The 13,359-nt window shown below is 37.5% G+C and overlaps 1 protein-coding gene and 1 pseudogene across 3 annotated transcripts in view; both read right to left on the bottom strand.

Annotated features, from left to right (window-relative positions):
* GRIA4 (glutamate ionotropic receptor AMPA type subunit 4) overlaps positions 1 to 13,359 on the bottom strand; it is a 613,307-nt gene that overhangs the window by 325,519 nt on the left and 274,429 nt on the right. The gene's annotated exons all lie outside the window — the stretch shown is intronic.
* On the bottom strand, positions 3,085 to 3,203 carry LOC136176160 (5S ribosomal RNA; annotated as a pseudogene).

Here is a 13,359-nt window from a genome sequence, read left to right as displayed (position 1 = left end):
GAGAGAAGGGGCAGAAATTATATTTGAAGACAAAATAGCTGGAGACTTCCTTAGCCTGGGAAAGAAACAGACATCCAGGTACAGGAATTACAGAGAGTCTCAGATAGGATCAAACTGGAGGTACACACCAAGGCATATCATATTCAAAAGAGTAAACATTAAATTAAGAGAGATTATTAAAATCAGCAAGGGAAAAGCAACAAGTTAAGCATAAACTAACTCCCAAAAGTCTATCAGCACATTTTTCAGCAGAAATTCTGTTGGTCATAAGGGAATGTGTTAGTTGCTCAGTTGTGTTCAACTCTTTGCAACCCCATGGACTCTAGCCTGGCAGACTCTTCTGTCCATGGGATTCTCCAGGTAAGAATACTGGAGTGGATTGCCATTTCCTTCTCCAGGGGATCTTCCTGACCCAGGTTTCAAACCTGGGTCTCCTGCATTGTGGGCAGATTCTTTACTGTTTTAGCCACCAGGGAAGACCCCGTAAGGGGATAGCATGATATATTTACAAGTGACAAAAGGGAAATGTGCACAACCTAGAAGGTTTTCATTTAAGAAGGCTACCTGGCAAGGATTTCATTCCGATTTGAAGGAGTTCCACAAGCTAGCAAAGAGTTTTACACGAAATATTGTTGGGCCTTCTCTAAGTAGAAAAGAAAAAGTCACAACTAGAAATATCAAATGGATGAAAGGAAAGATTTGTTTGTAAAGATAAATATACAGTAAAGTTAATAAATTGACCATATATGCAGCTAGTAGGAAGCTTAAAAGGTCAAAGTAGGAATATTATCTATATGCACAGTACATAATTAAGAGTACACAAGCAAGAAAATGTAAAACATGATGCCATAACAGTAAATGGGAGTGGGCTGTTAAAATGCATTTGTATGTAGGGCAGCAATTTAAAATAATCATGTATACATAGGATGGCATATATAAACCTCATGGTAACTATTCCAATACTTTGGCCACCTGTGATGAAGAACTGACTCATTGGAAAAGATCTTGATGATGGAAAAGATTGAGGGCAGGAGGAGAAGTAGGTGACAGAGGATGAGATGGTTAGATGGCATTGCTGGCTCAGTTGACATGGGTTTGAGCAAACTCTGGAAGCTGGTGAAGGGCAGGGAAGCCTGATGTGCTGAAGTTCATGGGATTACAAAGAGCTGGACATAACTTAGTGACTGAACAATAACAACAACGGTAATCACAAACCAAAAATCTGTCATAATTACACCTACGGAATAGAGAAAGACATTTGACTGTATCTCTAAAGATAGTCATCAAATCACAGAGGAATATATCAAAAGAAAAGAGAGGACCAAAAAACAATTCAACAATAATCCAAAATCAATTAACAAAATGGCAATGAGTACAAAACTATTAATAATTACCTTAAATGTAAATAGATTAAATTCTCCAAAGAAAAGACATAGAGTGGCTGAATGTATACATAAATAAGACCCATACAGAAGCTGCCTCCAAGAGACTTACTTCAGATATAAATACACACAGACTGCATGTGAGATGGGAAAAGATGTTCCATGAAAGTGAAGAAAGCTAGATTATCAATACTTATATAAGACAAAACAGACATTAAAACAAAGACTGTAATTAGATGATCAAGGGCTCAATCTAAGAAAAAGATATAACATTGTAAATATATATTCTCCCTACATAGAAGCACCTAAATACATAAAGCAAACATCAACAGACATAAAGTGAGGTATCTATAGTAACACAATAATAATAATAGTGGACTTTATCCCCTTACTTACATCAATGGCCAAATCATCCAAATCAATAAGGAAACACTGATCTTAAATGACACATAGAGTCAGTGTACTTAAATGATAACAGAGCATTCCATCCAAAGTGGCAGTATACATATTCTCATCAAGTGCACATGGAACATTCTCTAGGAAAGATCAGGTGCTATGCCATAAAACATTAATCAATAAATAAAAGAAAATTGAATTCATGGGAAGCATCTTTTCTGATCATATTGCTATGAGACTAGAAATCAACTATTTTATTAATAGTTTGCATTAAAAATGCAAAAATGACAAATATATGGAGGGTAAACAACATGCTAAGAACAACTAGTGGACCACTGAAGAAATCAAAGAGGAAACTAAAAAATATCTGGAGAAAAATAAAAACACAATGACCCACAATCTATGGGATGCAACAAATTAGTTGTAAGTGAGAAATTTATGGTGATAGAAGTCTACCTCAGGAAATAAGAAAAATTTCAAGTAAATGACCTAATTGCATACTTCATTAAAGTAGAAAAAGTAGAACAAGCAAAACCCAGACAAAACCCAGTAGTTCAGTTCAGTTCAGTTCAGTTCAGTCTCTCAGTCATATCAGAAACTTTGCAACCCCATGGAGTGCAGCACACCAGGCTTCCCTGTTCATCACCAACTCCCTGAGTTTGCTCATACCCATGGCTATCGAGTCTGTGATGCCATCCAACCATCTAATTTCCTGTTGTCCCCTTCTCCTCCCGCCTTCAATCTTTCCCAGGATCTTTTCCAATGAGTCAGTTCTGTGAATCAGATAGCCACAGTATTGAAGTTTCAGCTTCAGCATCAGTCCTTCCAATGAATATTCAGGACTTATTTTCTTTAGGATGGACTGGTTGGATCTCCTTGCAGTCCAAGGGACACTCAAGAGTCTTCTCCAACACCAGAGTTCAAAAGCATCAAATCTTTGGTGCTCAGTCTTCTTTATAGTCCAACTCTCACATCCATACATGACTACTGGAAAAACCATAGCTTTGACTAGACAGACCCTTGTTGGCAAACTAAAGTCTTTGCTTTTTAATCTGCCATCTAGTTTAGTCATAGCCTTTCTTTCAAGGAGCAAAGAAAGAAAGAAAAGAAAAGTGAAGTCACTCAGTCATCTCCAACTCTTTGTGACCCCATGGACTATAGCCTACCAGGCTCCTCAGTCCATGGCATTTTCCAGGCAAGAGTACTGGGGTGGGTTGCCATTTCCTTCCGGGGGATCTTCCCGACCCAGGCCGCATTGCAGGCAGATGCTTTACTGTCTGCGCCACCAGGGAAGCCCCAAAAGAAAAACTTACAGTACCCGGTATTCCCAGGCAGCCTCCCAACCAAGTACTGGTTAGGCCCGACCCTGCTTAGCTTCCGAGATCAGATGAAATTAGGCACATTCAGGGTGGTATGGCTGTAGCATTTTTTAATTTCATGGCTGCAGTCACCATCTGAAATGATTTTGGAGCCCGAGTCTAAAGTCTATCACTGTTTCCATTGTTTCCCCATCTGTTTTCCCTGAAGTGATAGGACCGGTTACCATAATCTTAATTTTTTGAATGTCGAGTTTTAGGCCAACTTTTTCACTCTCCTTTTTCACTTTCATCAAGAGACTCTTAGTTCTTTGCTTTCTGGCATAAGGGTGGAGTCATCTGTGTATCTTATTGGTATTTCTCCTTAAAATCTTGATTCCAGTTTGTGGTTCACACAGTACAGCATTTTGCATGATGTACTCTGCGTGTAAGTTAAATATGCAGGGTGACATTATACCGCCTTGACACACTCCTTTCCCAATTTGTAACTAGTCCACTGTTTCACATCCAGTTCTAACTGCTGCTTCTTGACCTGCACACAGATTTCTCAGGAGGCAGGTAGGGTTGTCTGGTATTTCAATCTCTAAGAATTTTCCACAATTTGCTGTGATCCACACAGTCAAAGACTTTGGCATAACCAATATCGCAGAAGTAGATATTTTCTGGTATTCCTTGCTTTTTGTATGACCCAACATATGTTGGCAATTTGATCTCTGGTTCCCTGTCTTTTCTAAATCTAGCTTGAACATCTAGAAGTTCTTGGTTCATATACTGCTGAAGGCTGGCTTGGAGAATTTTGAGCATTACTTTGCAAGCATGTGAGACAAGTGCAATTGTGCAGTAGTTTGAACATTCTTTGGCATTACCCTTCTTTGGGATTGGAATGAAAACTGACTTTTCCAGTCTTGTGGTCACTGCTGAGTTTTCCAAATTTACTGGCATATTTAATGCAGCACTTTCACAGTAACATCTTTTAGTATTTGAAATGGCTCAACTGAAATTCCATCACATCCTCTAGCTTTGTTCATAGTGATGCTTCCTAACGCCACTTGACTTCACATTCCAGGATGTCTGGATTATACCATCTGGGTTAACCAGTGGTTATCTGGGTCATTAAGATTTTTTTTGTATAGATGTTCTGTGTATTCTTGCCACTTCTTCTTAATATCTCCTTCTTCTGTTAGGTCCATGCCATTTCAGTCCTTTATTTTGCCCATCTTTGCACGAAATTTTCCCTTGGTATCTCTACTTTTCATAAAGAGATCTCTAGTTTTTCCCATTATATTGCTTTCTTCTATTTCTTTGCATTGATCACTGAGGAAGGCTTCCTTATCTCTCCTTGCTATTCTTCAAAACTCTTCATTCTATGGGTATATCTTTCCTTTCCACCTTTGCCTTTAGCTTCTCTTCTTCTCTCAGTTATTTGTAAGGCCTCCTCAGACAACCTTTTTGCCTTTATGTATTTATTTTTCTTGGGGATGGTCTTAATCACTGCTTCCTGTACAATGTCAGGAACCTCCATCCATAGTTCTTCAGGCACTCTGCCTATCAGATTTAATTCCTCAAGTGTATTTGTCACTTTCACAGAGTAATTGCAAAGTATTTGATTTAGGTTATACCTGAATGGTCTAGTGGTTTTTCCTACTTTTTACAATTTAACTTTGAGTTTTGTAATAAGGAGTTCATGATTTGAGCCACAGTCAGCTCCTGGTCTTGTTTTTGCTGACTGTATAGTGCTTCTCCATCTTTTTCTGCAAAAACTGCAATCAATCGGATTACTATATTGACCATCTGATCATGTCCATGTGTTTGCTATGATCAGTGTTTTCTCTTAGCAAACTCTGTTAGCCTTTGCCCTGCTTCATTTTTTACTCAAAGGCCAAACTTGTCTGTTACTCTAGGCACCTCTTGACTTCCTACTTTTGCATTCCAGTCCCATGTGATGAAAAAGGACATCTGTTTGTGGTGTTAGTTCTAGAAGATCTTGTAGGTCTTTATAGAACCATTCAGCTTCAGCTTCTTCAGCATTAATGGTTAAGGCATAGACTTAGATTACTGTGGTATTGTATGGTCTGCCTTGGAAATGTACAGAGATCATTCTGTCATTTTTAAGATTACCCTGAAGTACTGCTTTTGGAGTCTTTCGTTGGCTATGAGAGCTACTCCATTTCTTCTAAGTGATTATTGCCCACAGTAATACATATAAATGGTCATCTGAATTAAATTCACCTATTCCAATCCATTTTAGTTCACTGATTCTTAAAATGTTGATGCTCACTCTTACCACCTCCTGTTTGACCACTTCCAGTTTAGCTTGATTTATGGACCAAGCATTCCAGATTCCTATATAATACTGTTCTTTACAGCATTGGACTGAAGAGGTAGAGCCAGTGCAAGAACAATGCGCTGTTTTGGGTGTGACTGATGATGGCAGTAGAGTCCAGTGCTGTAAAGAACAAACCCAGTAGAAGGAAAAAATTCATAAATATCATATTCATAAATAAATAGTAGAAATAAATGGCATAAGAACTAAAAAAAAAAAAAGGAAAGAAAGCATGATTTAAACCAAGAACTGGTTATTTGAAAAAAGAAGCAAGATTGAAAAACCTGTAGACAGACTCATCAAGGAAAATTAAGAAAAGAGAGGTTCAAAATTAATAGTCAGAAGTTAAAAAGGAGACATTACAACTGATGTCACAGAAATACAAAGGATCATAAAAGATTATTATAAATAATCATATGCTAATAAGATTGACAACCTAGTAGAAATGGACAAATTCCTATAAATGTTCCATATCCCAAGATTAAATCAGTAAGAAATAGAAAATATGAAAAGACCAACTACCAATAAAATTGAATCATTAATTAAAAAAAATCTCCAACAAAGATCACAAGTGTTTATTGACATCACAGATAAATTCTACCAAATATTTAGATGAGCATTACTACCCATCCTTCTTAAATTAGCCAACAAAACTGCAAAAGAAGGAATACTTACAAACTCATTGTAACTTGTGAACATCATCCTGATGTCAAACCAAAGATATCACAAAACAGAAAGTTCTAGGCTAATATCTCTGATAAACATAGATGTAAAAATTCATTAGTAAACGCAATTCAATGATCATTAAAAAATCATACAAAATAATCAAATTGGATTAATTTCAGGGATACAAGGATAGTTCAAATCCCTAAGTCAATCAATGTGCTTACTGTGTTAACAAATTGAAGAATAAAATAATATAATCATTTCAATAGATGTAGGGAAATCTTTCAACAGAATCTAACAAACATTTATGATTAAAAAATAGATAATAAAGTGGGTATAGAGGAAACATACTTCAATATAATGAAGTCTAAATGAAAAATTTACAGCTAGTATCATACTCAGTGTGAGAAGCTGAAAGAATTTCCTCTAATATCAAGAATAAGACAAGGATGGTCACTCTCAATAATTTTGCTCAGCATAATATAGGAATTTGTAGCCACAACAATCAGACAAAAAAGAGAAATAAAAGCAAGAAATTTCTCCAAATTGGAAAGCAAGAAATAAATATGTCACTGTAGATGACATGACACTATAAATATAAAATTCTAAAGACACCATCAAGAAGTTTAGAAGTAATAAATTAATTTGGTAAAGTTGCAGGGCACAAAATTAATATGTAGAAATCTGTTGCATTCTATACACTAACATCAAACTGTCAGAAATACAAATTAAAAGAACAATTTTAATTGCAACAAAGATAATAAAATATATAGGAATAAACCTAGCAAAGGAGATAAAAGATCTGCATTTGGAAACATATAAGACAGAAGAAAGAAATTGAAGACCACAAAAAGAGATGACAAGAGACCACATGCTCATGGGTTGGAATAATTTACATTGTTTAAATGATCATACTACCTAAAGCAATCAGTGATTTAATGCAATCCCTATCAAATAATCAATGACATTTTTCACACAAGTGAACAAATAATTCTGAAATTTGTTGGAAACATAAAAGACTTCAAATAGCCAAAACAATCTTTGAGAAAGAACAAAATCTGGAGACATTATGCTATTTGATTTCAAGCTATACAACAAACCTGTAGTAATCAAAACAGTATGGTACTGGTACAAAAACAGACATGTGGATAAATGGACCAGAATATAGAGCCCAGAAATGAGTCTATAGTTACATGCTAGATTAATCTATGACAAAGGGGCCAAGAGTATACAATGAGGAAAAACAGACTCTTAAATAAATGTTGTTTGGTACAGCTACATGTGAAGTAATCAAACTGGGCTGCTTTCTCACACCATATACAAAAATAAACTCAAAACACATTAAAGGCTTAAATGTAAGACATTAAACTAAACCTTCTGGAATAAAATAGGCAGTATTCTCTTTGACATTGGTCTTAGCAATGATTTTATGGCTATGTATCCTCAAGTAAGGGAAATCAAAACAAAGATAAGCAAATGAGGTCACATCAAACTAAAAAGCTTTTGCACAGTGAGGGAAACTATTTTAAAAAAAAACAAAGAAAAGAAAAAAAAAAAAAAAGGTCACCTACTAATGGGAGAATATATCTACAAATGACACATGCCATAAGAACATATAAAACATATAAACATGTAAAACATATAAAGAACTCATACAATTCAACATAAAAAGAATAAATAATCTGATGAAGAAAGGGGCAGAGGATCTACATAGACATTTTTCCAAAGAAGACAGAGAGATGGCCAACAGGGACTTGAAAAATACTCAACATAATAAACAAGGAAATGTAAAGTTAAAACCATGATGAAATGTTACCTCACAATTGTCAGAATGGCAAAAGGACAACAAATAGCATGTTGGCAATAATTTGGCAAAAAGGGAACTATTGTGCACTGTTGATGGGAATGTAAATTGGTGTGGCCACTATGGAAAACATTATGGAGATTCCTCAAAATGTTAAAAAGAGAATTACTATAACTCCACTCGAGCATTTATCTGAAGAAAATGAAAACAATCATTCAAAAAGATATATGCACCCCTATGTTCATTTCAACATTATTTATAATATATAAGATATGGAAGGACCTTAAATGCCAATAAATGGATGAATTAATAAAGAAGATGTTGTATGTACATATATATATATATATAGACACACACACACACACAATGATTTATTGCTTAGATATAAAAGTGAATGAAATCATGTTCTCAGGGACAACATGGAAGGACATAGAGGGTATTATGTTAGATGAAATAAGTTCAGAAAGAGATATATAAATAGTATATGATTTGTCATGTATGGAATCTAAAAAAATAAAACAGATGACTAAACATAGAAAAATAGAAATGGGTCACAAATTTAAAGAACAAACAGTTGGTTGCCAGAAGGATGGGTTTAGGGAGACAATAGAAGTAGGTGAGGGAAATTAAGAATTACAAACTTATGGTTGCAAATACATGAGTCATGAAGATAAAATTTACAGTGTTGGAAATATAGTCAATAATTATGTAATATATTTTTGTATTGACAATCAGTAACTGGAGTTACTGTGGTGATCATTTTGAAATGCATAGAAATATTGAATCACTATGCTGTGTACTAGAAACTAACATAGTATTTTAGGTCAGTTATACTACAAACTTAAGTAAAGCAACAAATATAATCCTAGAAAAAGAGATCAGATTTATGTGTACCAAAGGTGATAGCAGGGGAAGAGGTAACTGAACAAACCAGTCAAAAGATACAAACTTCCAGTTAGAAAGTAAATGAGTGCTAGGGGTGTAATGCACAGCAAGATAAATATAACTGACACTGTTGCATGTTATAAATGAAAGTTAAGAGAGCAAATCCTGAGTTCTCATCACAAGGAAAATATACTTTTTCTATTTTTTTTAATCTTGTATCTGTATCAGGTGATAGATGTTCACTAAACTTATGTTCATGTATGGATGTGAGAGTTGGACTGTGAAGAAAGCTGAGCGCTGAAAAGTTGATGCTTTTGAACTGTGGTGTTGGAGAAGACTCTTGAGAGTTCCTTGGACTGCAAGGAGATCCAACCAGTCCATCCTAAAAGAGATCAGTCCTGGATGTTCATTGGAAGGACTGATGCTGAAGCTGAAACTCCAATACTTTGGCCACCTCATGTGAAGAGTTGACTCGTTGGAAAAGACCCTGATACTGGGAGGGATTGGGGGCAGGAGGAGAAGGGGACGACAGAGGATGAGATGGCTGGATGGCATCATCGCCTTGATGGGCATGAGTTTGAGCAAACTCCAGGAGTTGGTGATGGCCAGAGGGGCCTGGCCTGCTGCGCTTCATGGGGTCGCAAAGAGTCAGACACGACTGAGCAACTGAACTGAATCGAACTGAACTGAACTGAACTGAAACTCATGTGGTAAACATTTTATGATGCATACAATTCAAATGATTATGCTGTGCACTTTAAACTCATACAGTGTTGTATATCAATTGCATCTCAATAAAACTAGAAGAAAAACATTTAACATGTCACTATAGTATATATGTCTTGTTCTAGACTATAAGCCACTTGAAGGAAATGCCTTTACTCATTAAAGTATATCTGTTTAAATGAACACTATAGGTAAAATCCTTCTCAAAAGATATACATAAGCATTATGTGTCTTCTGTCTTACATTGTTTTGTTCAGTGGCTCAGTTGTGTCCAACTCTTTGTGATCCCATGGAATACAGCATGCCAGGCTTCCCAGTTCTCCAATATCTCCAGGAATTTGCTGAAACTCATGCCCATTGAGTTGATGATGCCACCCAACAATCTCTTCCTCTGTCTTCTTCTTCTCCTTGCCTCAGTCTTTCCCAGCATCAGGGTCTTTTCCAATGAGTCAGCTCTTCTAATCAAGTGCCCAAATGTTTCAGCATCAGTTCCACCAATGAGTATTCAGGGTTGATTTTCTTTAGGATTGACTTATTTGATCACCCTGCTGTCCAAGGGACTCTCAAGACTCTTCTCCAACACCGCAGCTCAAAAGATAGTTCTTTTGCACTTAGCCTTTTTTATGGTTCAATGCTCACATCAGTACATGACTATCAGAAAAACCATAGCTTTGGCTATGTGAACCTCTGTCAGCAAAGCCATGTCTCTCTTTTTTAATATGCTGTCTAGGCTCGTGATAGCTTTTCTACCAAGGAGCAAGCATCTTTTAATTTTATGGCTTCAGTCACCATCCACAGTGATTTTGGAGCACAAGATAATAAAATCTCTCTCTGTTTCCATTGTTTCCCCATCTACTTGCAATGAAGTGATGGGACTGGATGCCATGATGTTAGTTTTTTTAATGTTAACTTTTAAGTTATTTTCATTCTCCTCTTTCATCTTCATCAGGGGGCTTTTTAGTTCCTCTTCACTTTCTGCCATAAAGGTGGTGTCAGCTGCATATTTGAAGTTCTTGATATTTCTCCCAGCAATCTTGATTCCAACTTGTGCTTCATCCAGCCTGGCATTTTGCATGATGTACTCTGCATATCAGTTAAATAAGCAGGGTGGCAATATACAGTCTTGATGTACTCCTTTCCAATTTTGAATCAATCCATTGTTCCATGTCTGGTTCTAATTGTTGCTTCTTGACCTGCATACAGGTTTCTAAGAATGCAGGTAAGATGGTCTGATATTCCCACTTGTCAAAGAATTTTCCACAGTTTGTTGTGATCCAAACAGTCAAAACTTTAGCATAGTCAACAAAGCAGAAGTAGTTGTTTTTCTGGAATTCCGTTGCTTTTCCTATGATCCAATGGATGTTTGAAATTTGATCTCTGGTTCCTCTGTCTTTTCTACATCAAGCTTGTACATCTGGACATTTTCAGTTCACACATACTGTGGAAGCAGAGCTTGAATGATTTTGAGCCTTACCTCGCTAGCAAATGTAGTTTGACCATTCTTTGGCATTACCCTTCTTTGGGACTGGAATGAAAACTGACCTTTTCCAGTTCTGTGGCCACTACTGAGTTTTCCAAGCTTGCTGGCATACTGAATGCAGCACTTTCACAACATCATCTTTTAGGACTTGAAAGAGCTCAGCTGGAATTCCATCACCTTCATTAGCTTTGTTGGTAATAATGCTTTCCAAGGCCCACTTGACTTTACACTCCAATACATCTGGCTGTAAGTGAGTGACTACACCATAGTGGTTATCTGGGTCATTAAGATCTTTTCTATATTTCTTCTATGTATTCTTAACACCTCTTAATCTCTTCTGCTTCAGCGAGGTCCATTCTGTTTCTGTCCTTTATTGTGCCAATGTTTGCATGAAATGTTCCTTTGGTATCTCTAATTTTCTTGAGGAGATCTATAGTCTTTCCCATTGTATTGTTTTCCTCTATTTCTTTTCATTCTTCATTTAAGGAGCTTTTCTTGCTATTTCCTTGCTATTATTTGGAACTCTACATTCAGATGGGTATATTTTTCCTTGTCCCCTTTGCCTTTTGCTTCTCTTCTTTCCTCAGCTATTCGTAAGATCTTCTCAGACAACTATTTTGCCTTGTTGCAATTCTTTTTTTCCATTTTTTTCCTCCTTGTGTTTCTTATGTGCACCAGGACCCAGGGAAAGGAGCAGTGATTCCCTCCCCCCACCAACCCAAGAGCATGAGCCAAACCTGCCTGTCAGTGTTTGAGGGTCTTCTGTGGAAAGGTTGGTCAGCAGTGGTCTGCCATGGGGAGAGGGGTTCTGGTAGAACACTTCTGGGAGGTGTAGCATGTGGCCTAAGTCCTCTTGGAGGAGGTCACCATTATTCCCTCCATAAAGCTGCTGGGCGGGTGATCCACAAACTGAAGAACAATTATACCAAAGAAGTTCTTAAACTGTTGCAAAGGTTCTAAGCCCTACAACAGACTTCCAAACATGGGGATCCAGCAAAGGGGCTGAGAATCCCCAGGGGATCTGACTTTGAAGGTTAGTGGGATTTTATTACAGAATTTCCATGGGAATAGGGAAATGGAGACTCTTGGAGGGCACAAGCTACACTTTGTGCACAACAAGACCCAGGAGAAAGAAGTGACCCCATTAGAGGCTGAGTCCAGCTTGCCTTGCTCTAGGAGTCTCCAGTGGAGGTACAGGTCGAAATTGGCCTGCCACAGAGTCGGGGCATTGGCAGCGGCATTCCTAGGAGGCACAGTGTGTTGGCACAAGTGCTCTTGGAGGAGGTTGCCATTAGGCCTAACACAGACTATAGTCCTTCCATAGAGAATACAAGACTCCAGGAATGGGCGCCTAAGGCCAAACTACAGGAAGGGAGGAAAGCCCACCCATCAGCAGAAATTTGTGTTAAAGATTTACTAAGCTTGACCCTGCCCATCAGAGCAAGACCTAATTGTCCCCACAGCCAGCGCCTCCCATCAGGAAGCTTGCACAAGCATCTTATCATCATTCATCAGAAGACAGGCAGAATAGAAACCGCAATCAAAGAAAACTAGCTGCAATTTTCATGTGGATCACAGCCTTTTATAACTCAATGAAATTATGAGCTGTACCATATAGGGCCACCCAAGACAGATCTGTCATGGCAGAGAGTTCTGACAAAATGTGGTCCACTGGAGCAGGAAATAGCTACCATTTCAGCATTTTTGACTTGAGAATCCCATGATCAGTATGAAAAGGCAAAAAGATATGACACTGAAAGATGAACTCCCCAGGTTGGCAGATGTCCAGTATGCTGCTGGAGAATAGCAGAGAAATAGCTCCAGAAGTAATGAAGAGGCTGAGTCAAAGCAGAAATATCACCCCTTTGTGTATGTGTCTGGTGATGAAAGTAAAGTTCAATGCTGTAAAGAACAGTATTTAATAGGAACCTGGAATATTAGGCCCATGAATCAAGGTAAATTGGAAGTGGTCAAACAGGGGATAGCAAGAGTTAGCATCAACATTTAAGAAATCAGTGAATTAAAATGGATGGAAATGAGCAAATTTAATTCAGATGACCATTATATCTATTACTGTGGGCAAGAATCCCTTACAAGAAATGGGGTGGCCCTCAAAGTCAACAAAAGAGTCCAAAATGCAGTTCATGGGTGCAATCTCAAAAATGACAGAATGATCTTGCTTCATTTCCAAGTCACACCAATCAACATCACAGTAATCCAAGTCTGTGCCCCAACCACTTATGTTGAAGAAGATGAATTGAATGGTTCTATGAAGACCTACAAGACCTTCTATAACTAACATGCATGCACACACACACACACACACACACACACACACACACACACACACACACAGATGTCCTTTTCATCATAGGGGACTG

This window comes from Muntiacus reevesi, chromosome 9, assembly GCF_963930625.1.
Source record: "Muntiacus reevesi chromosome 9, mMunRee1.1, whole genome shotgun sequence".
Lineage (NCBI taxonomy): Eukaryota > Metazoa > Chordata > Mammalia > Artiodactyla > Cervidae > Muntiacus > Muntiacus reevesi.
This window is presented reverse-complemented; position numbering and strand designations above follow the sequence as displayed.